This window comes from Puma concolor, chromosome D1 (genome assembly GCF_028749965.1).
Source record: "Puma concolor isolate L17-30 chromosome D1, mPumCon1.1.hap2, whole genome shotgun sequence".
NCBI lineage: Eukaryota > Metazoa > Chordata > Mammalia > Carnivora > Felidae > Puma > Puma concolor.
The window spans coordinates 66613922-66637243 of NC_141676.1; the positions used below are offsets into that span (position 1 = coordinate 66613922).

A 23322-nucleotide genomic window follows, 5' to 3' on the forward strand; every position below is an offset into this window, starting at 1 on the left:
GGGTAAATATAGCAGCAGGATCAAGAGCTGACTTACTTATTTTGTTTTCCTCTTTGTAACTTTAATCATACTCCCTGCAGGATGATCTTAGTCCTCAGAGATGTCAGGAATGCACATTCGTAAAGGGAAAAATAATTATGCATCTTTTCTCCCCTCCCCCATACCAATTTCTCATAGCTATTTTTGAAACCTCAAATAAAATAAATCAATTCCTCAATTTCACCACACAATTTATTATCATTTTCATCATGAAATAACATTACCTCACAAATTGAACATGCCCAAAAACATATCTCTTGGTTTGTTTTTGGTTTTTTTTGTCATCCTTTCCTCCTGCAAACCACATTCTACTAACACCAGATCTTAATTTCCATCTTAAAATATTAGATGTTATTCTGTTTGTCTATAGTTGTGTAGCAAACTACTCCAAAACTGAGTAGCTAAAAACAAACATTTTATTATATCTCACAGTATTATGGATTACTAATTGAGCAATGCTTGGCTGAGCCATCCTTCTGGTCCACTCCACATCGACTATAGCTGGTGTGGAGGATCCAAGATGGCATCATTCACATGACTGCACCTGTGCCTACAATGCTGGCCTCTCCAACATACTGGTCTAAGAGTACTCAGACTTCTTAGGCTCAGGTATCCCAGAGACAGTGCTGCAAGTGGCCTCATGTGGCACCTCCCAGGCTTCTTACAAACTAGCCCCAGAATTCCCAGAATGTCATTTTCACTACATCCTGTTGATCGAGCAAGTCACTAAGGCCAGATCAAATTCAAGGGGAGGGAAATTAGAATCCAACCCTCAATGGAAGAAATAGCAAAGAATTGTTTTGGTATGTCTCTTAAATCTCTGTTAATCTATATTGCCTCCACTTTCTGTTTTCTTTGCAATTGGTTTATTGAAGAAACTGGTCTTTGCCTTGTCATCTTTCCCACATTCTAAACTTGGTTAGTTGCATCCAATCTGCATGGTGTCATTTAACATGTTTCTTTGGTCCCTGTTTCCTGTAAATGGGAAGTAGAAGAAGAGGCTTGATCAGATTCATGTTCTTTTTTATGCTATAGCATACACACATGCACACACACACACACACACTATAGAATATATGCTACAATGTGTAATACTTTCATAATAACAATGCCAATGTTCTTAATAATATAATTACTACAAACAATTCTTTTTCTTTCCTTCTTTTTTCCCCCATCCTTTTGTCCTTCAAACATATCCCACTGGTGAGGAACAGTCTAATTACTATGTTTTAAATTTCACTTCAAAAATCCTAGCGGTTATGTCACGAATTCAATAGACAGGTGGGTTCACTTGTTCTACTTTGTTTCATATAAAATTTGCTTTATACATGTTTAATTTTGTTTTATAATTTTTAAACATTTACATGGTTTCAAACTCAAAACTACACCATAAGACATAGTCAGGAAGGGCTAGCTTTCATTGTAGCCCCTCTACCCTATTTTGTCCCCTCTTCCAATAGGTTATCATCGTTGTTGTTTTGTTTGGGTTCAGGCTTATTCTTTGTTAGATAATCATATATATGCTTCCCTCTATCTTTTTTTTTTTTTTTTTACTTCACAATAATATATCTTCATTCCTTTTCTTTTATAGTTGTATAGTATTCCACTGGGTGGATCTAACACAGTTTATTCAACCTGTCCTGTTATGATTAACTTAGCTGGGTTTTTTTCCCAGACCTTTTGTATCACAAATAGTGCTGCAATGAATAGCTTCAGTGTAAAACCAAGATTTACTACCTATTCGTCTGGTTCTCCTTTCATGGTATCAGTGTAGTTATGAATTGCTTAGGATAAAAAGAAGAATCCTTGCTACTAGACACATTCAGATATTTCTTTCAAGGATTCCCATCAAGAGGAAAGTATAAAATGGAGTGACCAATCTTCATAAATAACAGCTGTGGCTGATCATTATAAAAATGGCCCCAATAAATCACTGATCCCTGGGTCCAAGCCCCTTTACAATGTGACATGGAAACTTCCCATGCGGTTTATTTCTCCACACTTTTAAGTCTGTGTTGGAGATAGCACACAAGTTCCAAACCTTTGCAACTTCCAACTCAAGAGATTATGCAGCTTCCACTTTCATATTGAGACCCCCACACTATGAACAATCCCAGGAGAATCCTGATGATGGGCAGCACCACTGCCAGGCATGCCAGTGAAGCCACTCAGCACCTTCCAAACCCACTCAAATCATCAGATAACTGAAGCACATGAGTGGTTCCAGGAAAGACCTGCGAAATAACCACTCACATTGCCAACCTATACAACCATATGAGGTAATAAATTTTAGTTCTAAGCCAATAAATATTGTGATGGTTTGTCATGAAATAACTTTCATGGGCTATTTGTTAAATAATAGCCTTCTCTGCAGAAGAATAGCCCCACACTTCAATAAATCTATCAAAAGCAACTAAACAGAAAGCTTTCACTCTAATGGAATACCTTGGAAATATCTCTTGAGCAAGATAATCCTTGCCCTACACAGGAAACAGCAGATGTTGGCGAGGATGCAAATAAAGGGGAACCCTTACACTGTTGGTGGGAATGCAAACTGGTGCAGCCACTCTGGAAAACAGTGTGGAGGTTCCTGAAAAAATTAAAAATAAAACTACCCAACCACCCAGCAATCGCCACCACTAGGTATTTACCCAAAGGACACAAAAATACTGATTCAAAGGAGTACATGCACCCCAAAGTTTATAGCAGCATTATCATCAATAGCCAAGTTATGGAAAGATCTCAAATGGCCACTGACTGATAAATGGCCCAAATGGCCATTACTCAGCCATCAAAAAGAATGAAATAAAAGAATGAAATCACTAAATTCTAAATTCTACACGTGAAACCAATTTTTACCATATATGTTAACTAACCAGAATTTAAATAAAAACTTGAAATAAAAACATAAAAGATGATCCCTTAATTAAAAAAAAAAAAAAAAGGCTAATCCCTGCCCTGCCTATTTCAACTGAGATAATGGATGTGAAAGCACTTTGCAAACTGGAACGCATCCTACCAGTGTCTGTCCAATTTTTTTAAGGTTTATTTATTTTTGAGAGAGAAAGAGCGCAAGTGGGGGAGGGGCAAAAAGAGAGGAGGATGGAGGATCCCAAGCAGTCTCTGCAGCAAGCCTGATGCAGGCTCAAACCCACGAACTCGTGAACCATGGGAACCACCTGAGCCAAACCACCTGAGTTGAAGTTGGACGCTCAACAGACTGAGCCACCCAGGAGCCCTGTCCAATTTTTTTTTTAATGCTATGAGCTTTCTAGAATATTGCTAAACCAGGGCAGCAAGCTGTACCATAAAAGCAACATTAGACTCTCCTACCCTAGACAATCACTAAGCCAGTGTTTCCTATACTGTGCCCTCCATCCCCTGCTTGTTATCAATGATTGATTGCTCAGGTGATCCCTAGTGATTTCAAAAGAAAAGAGAGCTGAAACAATTTTGTGGGAATATATTCCATAAATTTTAAATTAAAAATTAATTATGACTTTCACAGAAATCACAATTTAGTCTTTTTTTTGACAGAGAGATAGAGAGTGAGCACAAACAGGGGGTGCAAGTGGGGGTGGGGAGGAGGGGGAGAGAGAGAATCTTAAGTAGGCTCCATGTGGGGATTGGTCTCATGACCCTGAGATCATGACCTGAGCTGAAACCGAGTTGGCAGCTTAACTGACTGAGTCACCCAGGCACCCCTCAATTTATTCTTTATCATCACATCCTAGTTATTACACATGTATTATAATATGTTTGTTCTGAATATGTTTGTTCTAATTAAATTATGTGACCATTCAGTTAAGAGAGGTGCTTTTCACCTCATTTTTATATAATTTACACATTACAGGTTTTGTTGGTAACATTTTCACTCTCTTCATTATTAATACAGTACATCTGGATGTTAAATCTATGAAAGCAGATCAATAGCTTCAAAGCAGTTTTTGTAGTACTAAATTAGTGAGGAAATGTAAAAAACATTATAAATATATGTTATGTATAGTGAATAAGACAAATGAAAATATAAAATGTATATGCTGGCATAAATGTATCTATAAGCATAATAATTTATAAAAGCATGGCAAAAGAAAAGAAAAAGGAAGAAGAAATTTGGAAGCTAGCTGATTTGGAAACTAGCTGACCAGGAAAGCTTCAGTATTTAAGAAAGCAAGAGTGAGGAGAGGTACTGAAAATAGGAGAATTGGTTGAAAGCCTGTGTAAGAAGCAGTTAGGTTCTAAGATCCCTTCCCCAACCCATGCAGCCACATAACAACATCTCTCCTAATTGGATTTGAAAACAAGATTTTTATTTCTATGAAACTGAACCATAATGGTTCTAGTCTAGGAGATTCCATGCGCAATGGAGAGGGAGCAATGAGACATTGTACTGAAAACAGAGGATTAAATGAGGTTCTGCATCATGAATTATGACCTTCAACCTTTTCAGTCAGTTTCTAGAATGTTTGCAGCAAGTTACCTACCCCTCAATCAGGAAATTGGAGTTGTCTTCTCTGTGCAGTTACCAGCACAAGAGAAAAAGTTGGGTGGCCTTCCAGTAAGCTTTTTAGTTATCCACTCTTAAACATAAATTGTCATGCAAGGTTCATCAAATATTTGGGCAATGTCCTCAACATGGATGGAAGAGACAAACAAACAAAAACAAAACAAAACAAAAGCAAAAACCTTGGGAGATGAGAGTCCCAGAGGAAACTGACAATGCAAAAAACAAAAGAAAACTCCCTATAAATTATAATTTAAAGAGATAAAATAACATTAAAAAGATAAGAGAAAATATTGCAGTCATGAAACAAGAATTAGATGCTACCAAAAAAGGAAACGGTATCAAAAAATAAAGAGCTCTTAGAAACTTGTGGTAATACATTTTAAAAAGTCAAGAGAAGAATTGGAATATAAAGTTGAGGAAATATCCTAGAAAAAACAAAAAGTCAAAGAGATGTTCAATATTTAGCCTAAAGAAATTTCAGAAAAGAGAATAGATAAGTCAGAGAAGAAAATATTATGAAAGAAATTAAAGAAGGAAATTTTGTAGAATTATAAGATATGCATTTCCAGAATAAAAGAACCCCCTAAATGCCTGGCAAACTTAATGAAAAAAGACTCACACCAAAGCATATTATAAATTTTTAGAATATCAAGGAATAAAGGACTCTAGAGAAAAATTACCATTATGAACAAAAAATGAAAATAAAAATGGAATCAGAATACCATCAGATTTCTCATTAACAATAGTTGGAAAACAATGGAGCAATGAACTTAAAAATCTGAAAGAAAATTATTTCCTACTTAGAATTCTATACCAAACCCAATGGTCACTCAAGCATAAGCAGAGCATAGCCACATTTTCAGATACAATATCTTATAAAATTATCTCTCAAGAAACTTTTCTCAGGGAACCAAGAATAATGTACTCCATTAAGAAATAGAAGAAAAGAGTATCCAGAAAACAGGAGATCCATCATGAGATAGAATCAAATAGAATTCCCTGGATGATGACCAAGAAAATATCACAACAATAACCATATAGAGACTGAGGGATGACAATCAATCCAAATCTAAACAGGAAAATGGAGAATTCCTGGAGAAGGAGGGGATGTCTCAAAACAAATAAATGGAAATGATAGATATACATATGTGTTTGACCATAATGGTAGGAGGTGGCAGATACCCTTGCTGCTCTCAATATCCTACCCTTATTCTTATCCTTACCTGACAGGGCCCACCTACTTCTGTGGAGGCTGAATATGACAGACAATTGCACTTCCCTTTTAACTACAGCATGGGCTCGAGATCCAATCTTGGCCAATGAGACATTAAGAGAAATCTATTCTTGGAATTCAAGGAAAGTACCCCCTTACCTACATATCAAAAAGAGAGATAAAAGGAGAGAAAAGAAAGAGGAGAAGAAATGTTCTCCTTCCTGCCTTTGTTCATATGCAAATGATATTTGGAGCTGTGGCAGCCATCTTATAACCATGAAGGGGCAAGCCAAAAAAACAAAAAAATCAACATGCTGAGGTTGGCAGACCAGAAATGTGAAAAGCACCTGAATCCTCAATGATATTATAATGTCACTGCATTAACTAACCCCAGAACTCTCTATCTGCAGACTTCTTGAAGGGTGAAATAATAAACCTCTTTTGTTTAGGCTACTTTTAGCTGGGCATAATGCTGCTCGCAATCAAAAGCATTCTAAATTCTATAAGAAGGTGTTACCATTCTGTTAACCTGTTTAGGGAAGAATTAGTGAAATGTATATAGAAAACTAAGTCCCCCTCCACCAAAATAAGGCAGTTATTAACATAGGGTAAAACAAAAGCTGTACAAGAAATTTCAATAAAATGTAAATGAGCTGTGAAGAATATTTACTAATAATAGAATAATCATTGAATATTAATTAAACTAAACTTTGTGCTAGAACTATATCAAGGGAGGACTGGAAAACAGATGGAAAAGATATTAAGTGTTCTATAACCAATAGTTTCAGGGAAGGCAGCCTTTTGAGGGATAACACGGAAGATAAAAGGGAGAGAAATCAGAATTGGACAAGGAGAGCCTTCAGATTCCAATGCATATCTGAGACTTCTGAAAGGAAAGGAAAGAAGAGGCCAAATCCAGCAGGGAGGGCCTCAGACAGTTCTGTAGATCTGACAGAAGTCTCTGCAAGCCCAGAGACGTCTGCTGCAAAGAGGACTCATTAAAGGAGCACTGCACTAGGCAGAAGTAGCTAGGTTTTTGCATCACCACTTCAAGCAGTTGTCTGAAGGGGTCGCCTCAATGAGAGCATGATCTCAGCTTAGAAGAAGAAGCTTGGGGTGCCTGGGTGGCTCAGTCGGTTAAGTGGCCGGTCGACTTTGGCTCAGGTCTCATGGTTTGTGAGTTCAAGCCCAGGGTCAGGTTCTGTGCTGACAGCTCAGAGCCTGGAGCCTGCTTCAGATTCTGTGTGTCCCTCTCTCTCTGCCCTCCCCTGCTCACACTCTGTCTCTGTCTCTCTCAAAAAATAAAAATAAGCATAAAAAAAAAAAAAAGAACAAATGAGAAAAATTACACGTCCCTGCATGTGGAATCTTCTTTGGTTCAGACTTCATTCAAATACCTGATTGCATACCCCTCTTAGAGACTGAAGTTGAATCAATGCGGAGCAATATCCATCAGGGCAGAGCATAAGGCTGCTCTGAGCCCACGGAGGTTTACACCAGAATGTGACAAGTGCCAACACTGGAGACACGCAGGGTCTCAGCAAGGCCGGGTAACTTGAGCAGCCCTCAGCCTAATATCCGGTACGCCAGACAGAAATGCTTAAAGACCTAGATCCTATTATATGAGGTTGAATTCATTCAATTAAACAGCTTAAGCAGCTCGGATCAGCCGCTGGAACCCTTCTCTGCGGAGTGCTAAAACAATGGCCTAAGGGGCAGCTGAAGTTTGTTTTCTCTTGTGTGAGGCCAGCTGGAGTTGCCTAGCACATGGCCAAACTGGGGAGGGCCAACACGACATAATTGCATTAAACCTGCCTGTTCTTTCCGGAAAGCATTTCCTGACAGCACCAAGGAGGAAATGAATAAAGGGGGAGCTTTTAAGTCTTAGGATACCACCCTATCTTTCAATCTCCCTCCCCCAATCCCTCAAAATCACTTTTATGAAAAGAGAACCTGAATTTAGACTCCCCTACCTAAACACTTGTTTTGCTATATTATGCTTGGTCTTTCCTCATTATTGTTACAGTGACTTTTGTTGGGCATAGCATTAGGGGCAGCTGAAAATAAACTAGGGTATAGGTCTATAAGGTAGAATAAGGTATCACTAATTCCACTGCACTTTCTGAGAATCCTATTCTGCTTTCAAATCCATATTAAATGTTAACCTTTCTCTCAAAAAGCCCTGCCAGGTCTTTGTTACCACCAACTCAGGCTGCCATATCTCCCTCCCTCCTGCTTTCCTGATGCTTTACCTCAGTCTCTTTAATGACACTTTTTTATTCATCCACCCATTCACTCAACAAGCATTTACCGAGTTCCCACTGTACATCTGAAGTATACTGGGCACCTTCATTATTCATTTAACCCTCACAATAACGCTTTCAGGTAGTTAATATCATCCCCATTGTACTGAAGATACCTAAACTCACAGAGCTTAGGCACCTTGTTGATGGTCAAGGAGCTGGTACGGACAGCGTTTAGCTTCAAATATAAGTCCAGTGTCTCCATGCCCAGTCTGCCGTATATCAGCTATTTGTGTACTTGTCTATCTCTGTCCCTTAAGAAATATCTATTGGGGGGCATGTAGGTGGCTCAGTCAGTGAAGCATCTGATGATTCATGGGTTCAAGCCCTGCATCAGGCTCCTTGCTGACAGTGCAGAGCCTACTTGGGATTTTCTGTCTCTTCCTCTCTCTCTGCCTCTCCCCTACTCTCTCTCTCTCAAAATAAGTAAACTTAAAAAAAAAAAAAAGAAATATCTATTGGGACCTACTATGTGGTAGGCACCATCCTAAGCACCAAAGATACACATGTAATTAAGTCCTGGTCCTAAGAAGACAGATATATTCCCAATGATTTATTTTAGTCCAACAGTCATGTCAATTTATTCATTCAGCAGACATTTGCTGAGCACCTGCAATATCCTAGGTACACCACGCTCTAGACATGGAGAAATGCCAGACGTGTTTTCTGTCCTCAGGACAACGTTCGAATAGAGGCACATGGAGCACAGAAGGGGGAGAAGCCTTCATAAAGAACATGCCGTTGAGTTGTGCTGTAAAAGATAAGGAGAGTTTTGGTAAATAAAAGTTTTTTTTTAATTTTTTTTTTAACGTTTATTTATTTTTGAGACAGAGACAGAGCATGAACGGGGGAGGGGCAGAGAGAGAGGGAGACACAGAATCGGAAGCAGGCTCCAGACTCTGAGCCATCAGCCCAGAGCCCGACGCGGGGCTCGAACTCACGGACCGTGAGATCGTGACCTGAGCTGAAGTCGGATGCGCAACCGACTGAGCCACCCAGGCGCCCCTGGTAAATAAAAGTTTTTAAAAAGGTGGTGGGAAGGGCATCCTACAGAGAGCCTCGTGAGCCAGGACACAGAGGTATAAAAGTGCAGGGTAGTGTCAGGGTAACTGCGGGAGTACCATGTCATTGGAATATAGGGTGTGAGACAGGGAGTAGAGAGGGACAAGACCAGAAAGGGTGCCTCAAATGCTATGCAGAGGAGCTTAGATTTGATCTTAGGAAAATGGAGAGAACCACCGGAGATTTCTGAGCAGAGGAGCTTATTTATCTTTGTGTTCCATGGCATGTGGCAAACCGCCTCATCCGTGGTAGCAGTTTTTAGCCTCTGTCACTTTCCTGGCACCAGAGAAGACTTTGGCCCCCAACCTGATGCCATGCTCTGTTTACAGAAGAAAAATAATGCCCATGCTCTTGCGTATAGCAATTTCCTTGCCAGCGCCTCTGCCAAGTCATCCCAGGTCTGAGAGCAATCTTTTTCTTTTATCCAAGGCCAAATTGCTGACTCCATGTTGTTGTCACTGCTACAGACTCTGCTAATTTCTCCTTGGCGAACTGAAGCTGGTCCAGTAGAAGCTCTAGACTGGGAGATTTAAGGAACCAGTGTCCTGATCCCTGCTTCACAACTACCTAGAGTGTTACCTTGGCCTGTCTCCCATCTATAAAATGGATAGATGATCTCGACATTCTCTTCCAGACTTGAGAATCTTGCCAACATACCTTCAGTGGGGCCAGATGGTAGCTATATCTACAACATTCTGCTTTACCATGCAGCAGAATAATTTTCTGTGGTTGTAATTTGTTTTATTCTCTCTGTACTTTGCCTTACATGTCCAACCACCACGAACTAACTCTGTGCCCTTTCTAGAAAGGTTGCTAGGGACATTTGCACCTATGCCTCAGGAGAGTTTTGTGTTGCCAAGCTAGAAGCAGAAGTCGCTAAAGAAAACCCTCTGCGTCAGTCTTTTTTTTTTTCTCTTTATTTGAGAGAGAGAGAGAGAGAGAGCATGAGTGGGGTAGAGGGGCAGAGGGAGAGAAAGAAAGAGAGAGAATCTTAAGCAGGACCCATGCTCAGCACAGAGCCCAATCTGGGACTCGATCCCATGACTCTGGGATCATGACCCTAGCTGAAACCAAGAGTTGGTTGCTCAACCAAATGAGCCACCCAGGCGTCCCTCTACCAGTCTGTTTTGAAAGCCTAAATGCACTGAGGATATTAGGTTATTTTTTCCAAAATAGGGCCCAGAGAGAAAGGAGCACTCTTCAGAAGAGAGAGGCAGGAATGGCAAGGTTGAGAATTTCTGTCTTAGTATGACTGATTTTCCAAGGGAGTACATTTTTGAAAACAACTTTTTTAAATGTTTATTTTTGACAGAGAGACAGAGCATGAGTGGGGGAGGGGCAGAGCAAGAGGGAGACACAGAATCCGAAGCAGGCTCCAGGCCCTGAGCTGTCAGCAGCACAGAGCCCAACTCAGGGCTTGAACTCACAAACCATGAGATCATGACCTGAGCCAAAGTCGGAAGCTCAACCGACTGAGCCACCCAAGAGCCCCCACATTTTTGAGAATAAAAGGTAAAATTGCTTATCAGTAATTACACTGGAAGCAAGGCATAAACCAGGATGGTCATAGGCAAACTTCATGGTGCAGTCACTCTATACCATCATTAAATCCAAGAATTGTGGCATCAAGACTCACTGTTCGAAAGACATCACTAATCAATCATCACATTCTTTCTACCTAGCTCAGATGAGCTTAGAACCCTTCTCAAAATAGTACTCCTGACACTACTAATCTATCAGTTTTGGCCCTTGAGTTGAAATCTTTTTATCACAGGTAACTTTGTAATAAAAATCATACAAAGTGGAAATCATGGTACTCTGCCCAGATCCCTTCTGGGAGCTGATGAACCCATCCCCCAGCAGCTGACTCTATTGTCTACTAATGGCTGACAGCCCTAGCCCTTATCAAGCATTGCCCACTGCTGAGGGAATTGCCTTGCTCAAGGTCATATCCTTCCCCAGGTGCACCAGAGACCAATGACTGGCAGATGGAGGGCTACAAAGGCCAGAACCCCCACCTTGCTTCAATTTGAGTCAAGTGTGAAAGGCCATCCTAGGTCCAGAGCTTTCCACAAGATAAGCTGAGGCTGATAGCAGGTCACCTTCTTCTGCACAATCTTGACTTTCTCACTTCCTACAGGTGTATCTACGGAGAGCCCCCTCAATCAACCTTCTGAGCACAACTCTCCATCTCAAGGTCTGTTTCTAGGGATCCTTATCTGAGGAACCAAACTACCTTCTGTGCTGTTAGTAAGAAGTAAACCCCAAGGTTAACTTTTTAATTTGTATCTTAGTAAAATGGGTCAGTTAGCATTTATTTCTTATTTCCATATTTCATTGATCTTAATTTAAAAGCTGCCTTAGAAAATACATGCCCCTTCGCTCTCTACAATCAGAAAAGTGTGAGTTCTCCTCTTCTCTGGTCTCTAGAGGAGGAGATAGGGTTGCTATGTGGTTCTATAACAGTAAAGTGGAACAAACACTTTTAGGAAGACAGGAGACCAGGATTTTAGTTCTGGCTTTGCCAATAACTCACTATGATGTGGGAAAATCATTTCCTCTCTCTAGGTGGTTCCAAATTTACTTGTCGATAAAATATAAGGCTTGTCATAAAAGTTACACAAAACTTGGAAATGAAGTAGAAATGTGAGTCCTACATTCTTTCACTGTTACGCAGGCACAAAGACCACCCAGAGATTGTCTAGAATAATGAATTTAATTTTTCTCACAATTTGTTATTAGTTGAAGTTTCCAGATTTAGTAAAACTACTTATCACCTGGTAGAATTTTGCCCAGTAGATATGCAAATTTCTATCCATGGAACCACAGAGACCTATAGCCCAGCTTTTATGCAAACTCACCCTAATATTGTAATAATATATACCTGGCTTTTTAAATGTTCTTTGAACCAACCATAACATCTTAATGGCTTCTTTACTAATTCATAAATTAAATAGACTCTCTTACCTGTGGTTCATTTATATTTGCCTGAGAATCATGATTTTACCTTTTTAAAAATTATACTTCAACAGGCTTGATCTGCTCCATGATGCTGAAAGAAAACGAAGCTACACACCCATTTTGAGAATCAGGGGATCTCATAGTATCTACACAAAAGTATCCAGGACTTCTTTCTGCAGAAATCCTCTGGACTGTGTTACCCTTAGGAGAGTAGTCAGCAGCACCATAGCCACCATCAGTTGACTACTGTGCAGCTAGGGTAGAGGCTGGGAAAAGAGCAGCCCAGCCAAGGCTTAGTGACAGGGACTTTCCCAAGATTTCCCAAGGTCTGAAAGGTATGCAAGTTATATATACTCAGAGTTAGGACTTAAACCCAGGCCTGTCTAGCAGTATGGGAAGCCCATCACTACCACTGCTCATATTTTCATGCCATAGCTCATCTGCCTGCAATCCCAATGTATACCACATATGCCTAGCACAAAGTAGGCAATCAATATATGTCCCATGCAATTAAAAAATTTTAACTCTTCCTAGTGACTAGAACTTGGATATTTCCAAAGGACAAAATCTATTGATGAGCCTCACTTCAGACCACTAGAAAAGACAGACACTGGGGAGCCAGACAGGCCTACATTCCACCTCCTCATTGCCACTTAGTGGCTAATTAGTACTGCCACCTTGAACCAGAAATAAAGCACCATGAGCCTTTGTTTCCTCTCTTGTTACCTGTAAATAATTCTCATAGGCTTCTTATGAAGATTAAAGTAGAAAAAGGAATATGAGTGCGCTTAGCACAAGACCTAGCCCAAAGGTGCCTCCACCCACAATGATCGTCCCCTCTCAGAAGACCCTGGAAGGCTTTGAGGCCTTGGCTGGGCTGCCGTTTCTACCAGCCCCCACTCCAGGCACACAGTGATCAAGGGATGGGAAAATCCCTCTGTTCAAACAGGTGTCACTGTTCTAAACCTACAGTCTCATTTCCTGATCGTGTCTTAATCTGCTCGTCGGTGGTGAAAGTTGATTTCTTGCACATTCTTATATCAGTGGGAATTTCTGCCCTTGGCTGACAGGCATTATGGGCTGGCTTTGACATACAGCCCTACAGGGCCTGAACAGCCTCTATTCTTTCCCAGTCCTGAAAGGGAGCTTTGTGCCAAGGATTCATTAAACTGCACTGCACAGCCCCTTCATAAATGGGGCTCAATAATGAACAGTCGATTTAACTGGAAAAGCTGCTGGAGCTGTTAAATTAAAGGGAAATAAAGTGCATTTTAGACTCAGTCTGCCAGAAGAAATGGTGACCTAAAAGGAAAATCTTCATTTTTATTGAATTGAAGTTTTTAAAAAGTTTAAAATGTCCAGGAAGCTTCCTTGTGACAGGCAATGAGACATAAAAGCTCAGAATGCAGGCTTGAGATAGTGGTGCTTTTTATTCACCATCCCTAAGTGAGTCTCAGGCTCTTAAATGGTGCAAAGGAATGATCTCATTTTGAGAAGAAAATATGAAAAGATTCTGTAATATGCCACAAGAAGTGTTTTTGTTTTTGTTTTTAACTTTAAAAAGTATTTTAAGACCAGGCTCTCTCTTTCATTCTTGGAACATTCAAAGGACCAGGAGCCATTCTTTTCAATTTTTCTGCTCTCTTTCAGGGATAAGAAATTTTTCTGGGAGGAATCCAATTGTTTCTCCTCACACTACACCTCAGAGTTTTGTTTGGTTTAAGTATTGTGCTCTGACGTCTGACTGAGTAGTCTCTCTTTTAAATCTGAGATTTTCACAAGTATGCATAAGTGCTCCGAAGAACTTTCTTCTCTATTTATTTTTCTGAGTTATATAACTTCCTGGCATGGTGACAGAGAACATCTACTAACATACGCTGGAATGTTGTTTCCAATAACTCTCAGGTGCAAGAAGCAAAAGCCACTGTGCTTTGGCAGATAGAATAACCATATGGTGATCTTAGCTTTTCTCTGCCACGCTGTTGTGAGCTGGGAATTCTTCTTAACATGCTTCCCTATGCTTCGTGTTTTCAAATCTTTACATAGAATCTGCTCCTGGGCATGTTACAGGCTTCAGTACCCTAGTCAAGGCCTTTTCTGGTTTTCATCGTTAAGCATCATTTGACCATCAACAACAACAGTCAGTCATCACAGGGAATTTAAAGAGAAATCTGAAAAGCAATGTGAAATAAATAAAGGCCAACTTCCAGCCTTACTGTTCAGGGTCACTGGAATCAAAACACAGATTTTCAGTTGCAAAGCTGTATAGAAAGGGCAAAACTTCCTTTTTAAGAAGTTATCTGCTCTTTTTCTGAAACCTACTTTTTCATTTAAATTCTAAGCCATCGATTTAATTTTTTAGGATTCTGCAATAGGCGATTCAAAGCCACCTTGAGAGAATATCCTGAAGTTGAAAAAATATATCTGTGCATGTTTTTATTTTAAATGGTAACTATGGTGACCCAATAAGTAGTATTTTTTTATTCTTTGTTCATCTACCACTAATGAGTCACAATCAACCAGTGTAAATCATAGGCTCTCCACACCATGAAATTCTGGATTCATAATAAAACTGCTGTTACTTTAACAAATTCTAGGATGAACTTTGTCCATAATGAGCCCTGATGGTTATTAGGGTCTACACCTGCATCAGGACAATTTCATTCACCTTCCACTAAAGATTACCACACTCCAAAATGGCTATGCCATCCTGTGTGGATTGTGTGGCTTGATTGCATTTTGACAATTAGCATTGGGATAACTATTCATTAGAAAATTCATATTAGACCAGTCCATATTTTACATATGGCATCAGTCATTCAAACACACTCTTCTAGTCATGACTTATTCCTACACAAGCAATCATTAACCTATTCAAAACATATTTAGCTTGAAGATGGGAGATAAGAGGATTTTCTGAATCTGCACAGATTTGACTACAGCCAGACTGCAAGTTAAGGAGAATGTTAATATATTACAGCTTATCTAAAGGAAAATGACTGGGAAGGCAATGGTGATCAAAACCAAAGCACAGGAGGAAGTATGCTTTTATAGGATTCAGAACACTTATTAATTCATTACTCTATTCATTTTAATGAATAAAATCTTATGTGTTTTTTTTTCCTGCCAGTGCATACTTTTTCTGAGGAAAGGAAAGAAGTTATTTTCAGTGCCTAACAGAAAATGTGTTAGGTAGGGGTTTAATAAATATTTGACAAGGGAATAAAAGAAAGAGGAAAAGGAAGGGAAAGGAAGGTAAGAAAAGAGAAAAAAGGGAATGTAAGACAAGGAAAGGAGGATGTTAGTCCAGGGAAAACTAGAAACAACATGATAGCTTTCTTCATATATTTAAAGTACATCATTTGGGAAAAGGATTACATTTATTCTTTTAGAAACCAAATAATTTAACCAAGAGCTATAAGTAGAAAGTTGGAGATTTCTGGGTCCTGGGTGTAAAGAGTCACTATCCCATTCAAACAATCAAAAAGCTGAAAAAACTGAGAAATCAACAACTCTTTTTTAGATCCATAAGAGAAATAAGGTCACAAGGCAAACCCCCATCCCCCAAATTGGAGGGAGAGAAAAATACAGAAAACCACATTTACTGGCACAGAAACATCCATGGGACCAGTGCTGGGGTAAGATAACCTGAACTGTTAATGCAAAATGCTGGGGGCTCAGTGTAGAAAAGCCTGAGAAATAAAAACTTCAGAGGGACCCCGTCATCATGGGATTCCCCCAAATTTTATAAGTTCCTGGAGCTCCCCCAGTTCTCACAGTAAATAACTGAGGAAAAAAATCCCCTTGTGCTTATAAGAGAGGCAGAAGAAAAGAAACCACCTTGAATTATGCCAGACCATTCTGTCCTGAAGAAGGTCTGCCCTCAGGAAAAAATATTTAACTAGAGCCTGACCTACCTGGAAAAAAGGAAATACCTAATTCCAGCTCACACTTGCCATCCTGTCCCACCTAAGAGGAGGAAAACACACACAACACACACACACACACACACACACACACACACACACACACACACACCTGCCAGGCACTTGTGAAATTCGTAGTTTGGGGCACAGACTCATAAAAAGACTAAGCCCTATTCATAGGTCTATAAAATGCTTCCCCTCCCCCATACCTCACTATCACATTACTAAAGTCTTATTTACTTCCTTTTACCTAGTACACAATGTTCAACTATCAAGAAAAATTACAAGGCATACTAAAAGGCAAAAACAGGGTTTGAAGAGACAGAGCAAGCATTAGAACCAGACTCATATTTAGCAGGGATATTGGAATTATCAGACCAGGAATTTAACTATGATTAATATGCTAAGAGATCTAATGAATGAAGTGGACAGCATGCAAGAAGAGATGGGTGATGCAAGCAGAGAGATGGAAATTCTAAGAACCAGAAAAAAATGCTAGAGATCCAAACACTGTAACAGAAATAAAGGATGTTTTTGATAGACTTATTAGTAGACTGGACAGGCTAAGGGAAGAATCTCTAAGTTTGAGAATATATCAACAGAAGCAACCAGAACTAAGACACAAAGAGAAAAAAGACTGGGGAAAAAACAGAACAGAATATCTAAGAACTGGGACAATCACCAAAGGTATAACACAATAATATGGAAAATACCAGAAGGAGAATAAAGAGAAAAAGGGACAGAAAAAATGTTGGAAACAATGCTGCTTGAAAATTCTCTCAAATTAATGTTAGACACCAAATCAGAGATCCAGGAAGAGCAGAGAACAGCAAGCAGGATAAATGCCAAAAAACAAACAAACCAAACACTCATTTTGGGATATCCTTTCCAAACTACAGAAAAGCAAAGATAAAGAAAAAATCCAAAGAAGCCAGAGGAAAAAACACCTTACCTTTAGAGGAACAATGATAAAAATACATCCAACTTCTCCTTACAAACAATGCAAGCAAGAAGACAGTAGAGGGAAATATTTAAAATGTTTGAGAAAAAAAACACCAACCTAAAATTCTGTACCCTATAAACTTATCCTTCAAGTGAGGAAGAAATATAAAGACTTCCTCATACAAACAAAGATTGAGGGAATTTGTTGCCAGTAGACCTATCCTGCAAAAAATGTTAAAAGAAGTTCTTTAAAGAGAAAGAAAATAGTATAGGTCAGAAACTTGGATCTACATAAAGGAAGAGCATAAGAGAAAGAATAAATAAAGGTTTATAAATAAATAAAGGAAAAAAATATTTTCCTTTTTGTTTTTAAATTTTTATTTTTTCTTATTCTTTTTTTAAATTTTAATGTTTATTTATTTTTGAGAGAGAGGCAGAGTGTGAGTGGGGAAGGAGCAGAGAGAGAGGGAGACACAGAATCTGAAGCAGGCTCCAGGCTCTGGGCTATCAGTGCAAAGCTCGACACAGGGCTCAAACTCATGCAGTGTGAGATCATGACCTGAGCTGAAGTTGGACACTCAACTGACTGAGCCACCAAGGTGCCCCTATTTTTTCTTATTCTTAACTGAACTAACAGACAACAATTTGTTCAAAATAATAATAGCAATAATGTATCTGATTATGTATGCCTATGTATATGTATATATACATATATATATCTGCTTATGTATAAATGGAATGAAGGGCAGCAATGATACAAGGGACAGGAAAGGGGAGCTGGGATTAGTTTGTTATTAGAAGGTATTTGCACTATGCACAATGCAGTGTAGTGTTATGTGGAAGCAGACTTGGATTAGTTGTAAATGTATGTTTCATACTCCAGGGAACCATTAAAAAAAAGTAAAAAACAAGTATAACTGATGAGCTAAGAAAAGAGAGAAAATGGAATCATACAAAACACTCAGTTAAAACCACAAAAAGGCAGAAAAAGAGTGGACCACAATAAAAAGGCGAGGGGAGGGGCGCCTGGGTGGCGCAGTCCGTTAAGCGTCCGACTTCAGCCAGGTCACAATCTCGCGGTCTGGGAGTTCCAGCCCCGCGTCAGGCTCTGGGCTGATGGCTCAGAGCCTGGAGCCTGTTTCCAATTCTGTGTCTCCCTCTCTCTCTGCCCCTCCCCCGTTCATGCTCTGTCTCTCTCTGTCCCAAAAATAAATAAACGTTGAAAAAAAAAAATGTATAAAAAAAAAAAAAGGCGGGGGGGAGGGGGACAAAGACTAAGGGCAACAATTAGTAAACAGCAATAAATATGGTATATAATCCAACTATATTAATAATCACTTTGAATGACAATGGTCTAAATCCATCAATTTAAAGACAGAGATTGTCAGAGTGGATTAAAAAACAAGATCCAACTATGTTTTGTCTACATAAAGCCCACTTTAAATATAAAGCACATATAGACTGGGGTGCTTGGGTGGTTCATTTGGTTGAGTGCCTGACTCTTGATTTCAGCTCAAGACATGATCCCAGGGTCATGGGATCCAGCCCTGCATCAGACTCCATGCTGGGTGTGGAGACTGCTTGGGATTCTCTCCTCTCTCCCTCTGCTCCCACCCTGTTTGCGCTCTCTCTCTCAATCTCAAAATAATAAAATAAAATAAAATAAAATAAAATAAAATAAAATAAAATAAAATAAAATATTAAAGCACATATAGATTAAAAGTAAGCAGATGGAGAAAAATACATCATGCTAACACTAACATAAAAAAATGAAATTAGCTATATTAATTTCACACAGAGAAGACTGACAGGAAAGTTATCAGTGATAAATAGGGACACTATATAATGATAAAGGGGTCAATACTCCAAGAATGCATAAGTCCTTAACACATATGCACCTAACAACAGAGTGTCAAAATACATGAAGCAAAAACTGATAGAACTGCAAGGAGAAATGGATTAATCCCTTATTAGGTTTGGGACTTAAATACCCCATATCCAGCAGGCAGAAAATTAGTAAGAACATAGTTGAACTCAGCACCATCCATCAGTTGAATATAAATGGACATCTATAGACTACTTCATCCAACAATAGCAGAAAGTGCATTCTTCTCAAGTTCACATGGAACATTCACCAAAATAAGCTACATTCTGGGCCAAAAACAAACCTTAACAAATTTACAATAGAAATCATACAGTGTCTTCTCTCAGACCATAATGAAATTAAACTAGAAATCAATAACAGAAAGAGAACTGGAAAATCCCTAAATCCCTGGAGGTTAAGCAATGCATTTCTAAATAACACATAGGCCAAAAAAGAAACCTCAAGAGAAATTAAAGGATATTTTGAACTGAAAATTAAAGTACAACTTTCAAAATTTGTGGGAGGCAGCAAACCAATGCTACAAGGAAATCTATAGCATTGAATGTACTTATTAGAAAACAAGAAACAGCTTTTTAAAAATGTTTTCAATAACAAGAAATAAAAAGAAGACAAGGGACATCTAATATCAATCATCTAAGCTTCCACCTTAGGAAACTAGGAAAAGAAGAGGAAATTAAATCCAAATTCAGGGAACCACAGTGCAAGAAGAATATGAACATCAGCAGAAAGAGCTGGAGGAAGTCTACAACTCCATCACTACCAAACTGTACCAGAATGCAGGTGTGAGGGGAGGAATGCTTGAGGGCTCGCCCCATGGTGGAGCTCCTCCATCTGGCATTGCTTCCTCTGGGCCTACCACCGAAGAGGTTGATTAAGCCAACATGAGCATAGGTTTAGCATTGCTATACACAGAACATCAAAGGACCCAAATCTGTAGTAAATTCCATGGAAGTTTTAAAGTTGAGCTGCTATAGTAAATAACTGGGCATTCTTGATACTTAAACACGGAATATGTGTATAGAGAAAGGAAATAACATTACACTTTATAAGTACTGTATGGTAAGTGGAAAATGCAATTTAAAATTGGCATTGGATAAAACAAACAAACAAAAAATCTACAATTCAACCACAAATTTTTACTGTATTCAGATGTAGTTGTCTTTTGTTTTAAGGATACAAGACAAAAATATGAAGGTGTGTTTCCCTGGGACCTGAATGGTGTTAATTATGAGAGCAGATGTTTGAGAGTACAAGCACCAATGACCAAATCACAGTGCTATCTACAAGATTTAAAATATATATTTTTTTAACATTTTATTTATTTTTGTGAGACAGAGAGAGAGAGAGAGAGAGAGAGAGAGAGAGAGACAGAGCATAAGCAGGGGAGGAGGAGAGAGAAAAGAAGACACAAAATCCAAAGCAGGCTCCAGGCTCTGAGCTGTCAGCACAGAGCCCGATGAGGGGCTCAAACCCACAAACCATGAGATCATGACCTGAGCTGAAGACAGACGCTTAACTGACTGAGCCACCCATGTGCCCTTACATGACCTTTAATAAATGCATTTTTGTATGTGTTTGTGATATGTGAGGTCTCTAAAGTGTGGGACCCGGGCAAGGACCCATCTTTTCCAAATACAGTAGATCTTATACTCATTTAACAACTGAGAAAACTGGACTTCAATGTATCGGTCAGCATAAAATGCTATTTGAAATAGAAACATCTATAGACAGTTCAAACAGAAATTTCATACACAAATTATGAGTTTGCAAAATGATAGGAAGGGCTAGGGCATGGAAATAGAAGACTACTTTCTCTTACAACAAGAAAGGGAAAACTAGAAGCAGATACAGTTGGGCCTTGTTTTGGGGAGAGTGGGTATAGATATGTAGATTTGATGCACAGAAGATGAAAAAGTCCCCAACCAATGGCTTCTTTTGGTCAATGGAAGGAGGAGGAGACAAGCTGAGGAGACAAGCAGAGTGAGGTAGGAGGTTTGAGGAGAGAGAAAAAGGTATGAAAAGCCATTATGGAAAGTGGGTAAAGGAGCACATTCCAGGAACCTGGTATGATTGCCAGACAGTGTTTCAGGTTCACCTGGGGCTGTTAATCATTAATTTATAGAAAATCTGTCTAATTACATGCTCTATTTTCACAACCTTTGCCAAGTTCCTTCTCTGGTTTTCAGTTCCACATTCTAAAATAGTGATGATAAAAAGCTTATCTAGTAATATCATTTTGTGGAAATTAGAACTTGTTTTCCACCCTAGATATGTCACATATACAGTCCCAGCCCAAGCCCATAGCCCATCAGAAAATACCCCATTCTCCCAAAGTTCCCCTTCACTACCTCTTGACATCCCTCTTCTAACCCAGATTCCCTCAGAGCTCCCAGCACCGAGGTCTAACCAGAGCTACCACAAGCCATGAGACCCAGGCCCACAACAGAGGCAAAGGTAAGTCTCTCCTGCTGGCCCACCCATAAAGGAGGTCATCCCAAAGTTGAAAGAAGAGGAAGTTTGAAGAAAGGGCCTGAGTCAGTGTCACATTAAAGGTTCTACCTCACAGAGGTGTGGATGGAGAGAGCTTGCTTCTTGACAGGAAGAAGGATAAGGAGGATGGGAGGAAAAAGGGAGTAGAACAGTACAGGTTAAGTAAAGAAATTATGGTCATTAAAAGGTCTGGAGGCCTTTTTGTCAGGATTCTGAGGTGGGGAATGTCTTCCTAGGCATTTCCATTCCATTTAATGTGACCTCCTACACCAATGTTCTTTAACTAGAGTGTATATACACCTGAGGGTATAAAAAGACTCTTCAAAATACTTGGATAGGGGTAGTGGAAACAGGATGAATGTCCATACCCTCAAATCTCATATGTACTCTTTCTTAAAATTGATTGGAGACGTTTATTTCCCATCCTGTCTCTCACAACTGTCTTTATTTTAAAAAGAGGAGGGAGGGGCACCTAGGTGGCTCAGTTGGTTAAGTGACTGACTTCAGGTCAGGTCATGACCTCCCGATTCACTCACGAGTTCAAGCCCTTCATCGGGCTCTGTGCTGACAGCTCAGAGCCTGGGTCTGCTTCAGATTCTGTGTCTACCTCTCTCTCCCCCCATCCCCCACTCGCTCTCTCTCTCTCTCTCTCTCTCTCTCTCAAAAGTAAATGAACATTTAAAATAACTGAAAAGAAATTAAAAAGAGGAGAGAAAGTCATAACCATTCCTTTCTCTCCCATTCCTTTTCCCTTTTCCTTTCTTGCTCTACCTTTCTCTTCCTGAACAATCCAGTCCTAAAGCATTCAGGAAAGGCAGAGCAAAGCTAATCTCTGTGCTAGCAGTGAGATGGGTGGGGTGTAGGAGAACTGAAGTGGCCCACTGTAAGGTGTCAGAGCCTGAGCAACGAAGGGATATCAACCCATGTGCCAGTCTAATGTTGGGAAGGAGAGAATCCATGGAGGAGAGCTCCTTGTTCAGTGTCAGAGCCAAAGCACAGTGAGGAATGGGGTATGACATCTCAGAGCGCAAACATGGGGAAGGAGGCATCCTTGTGGAGGAAAGGCCCGGCACAGAATATTGGAGAGAGTTAAGGAGGGCATTTATGTGGAACAAGGGGTAGAGACAGATGAGAAATTGGCTTTATACAGGGGGATTGATCAAAAATTAAATATATTAAAGATCAATAGCCAGGATTCTCCCTTTTAGAAAAGAGAGGTACAAATATTCAAAGAGCAGGGGGTCTAAAATAAGCCCTGGGGTATTTTACTAGAATTGGCAGTTTTGCTGTGAACTTATGGTTTTTAATATATGTAGATAAATATAGAAATAAATACAGGCATAAACGTGTGTTCCCTAGTCTTGTCTACTGGGAGAACCTAGGAGCAGCAACAGTCCAACAGCAATAAACATACTTTGCACTCAGATCTTGATTCCTTGAGTAATTAGCTGGTTCCATTCCTGAGGAGGGAAAGTATGAGGTGAGTCTGGAATATCTCTTTGCGTTGGAAGGGAAATGCTCAAATAAAGATGGAGATCTGCCAAAAGGACTCAGACGCCAGCCTGAAGGGGTTCCCACTGACTAAATAGAAAACAATTTGAGCATCAGATAAATAATGATCATAACAGATTATAAACTATTGAATAAAACTGAAAAGTATGAGTCCAAACATATACTTATATAAATGAATAAATTAAAAGTTTGGTAAGAAACTATTTACATAGTTTTAAAGAATCTCCTAACAAAATATGTATTATATATAAAGTAGAAAAGAGTAACTTCATATAGTAAAGAAGCCTGGAAGTTACCACATCAGTCAAGTGATCAAAGTAAATATTATTAGTAATGGGTCAAATTAAAATCACACACCACTGAGATAGAATACATCAAGAAGAATACAGAATTATTTCTGAGATACTCCTGCCTAAAATACATAATCTGAATCTAACATGAGAAAATATCAACCAAACCCAAGATAATGTGTGTTAGAACTG

At 39.4% G+C, this 23322-nt stretch overlaps 1 protein-coding gene across 3 annotated transcripts in view; it reads right to left on the reverse strand.

The window, feature by feature from the left end:
* Positions 1-213: 213 nt before the first annotated feature.
* PRCP (prolylcarboxypeptidase) overlaps positions 214-23322 on the reverse strand; it is a 140906-nt gene continuing 117797 nt past the window's right edge. For 2 of the 3 annotated variants that reach the window (XR_015241130.1, XR_015241128.1), the window contains one exon: positions 214-1014. The gene's annotated coding sequence lies outside the window, so the exon portion shown is untranslated. Of the gene's footprint in view, positions 1015-8672; positions 8814-23322 lie in introns of all 3 variants that reach the window. The other variant, XR_015241129.1, reaches the window with a different exon arrangement.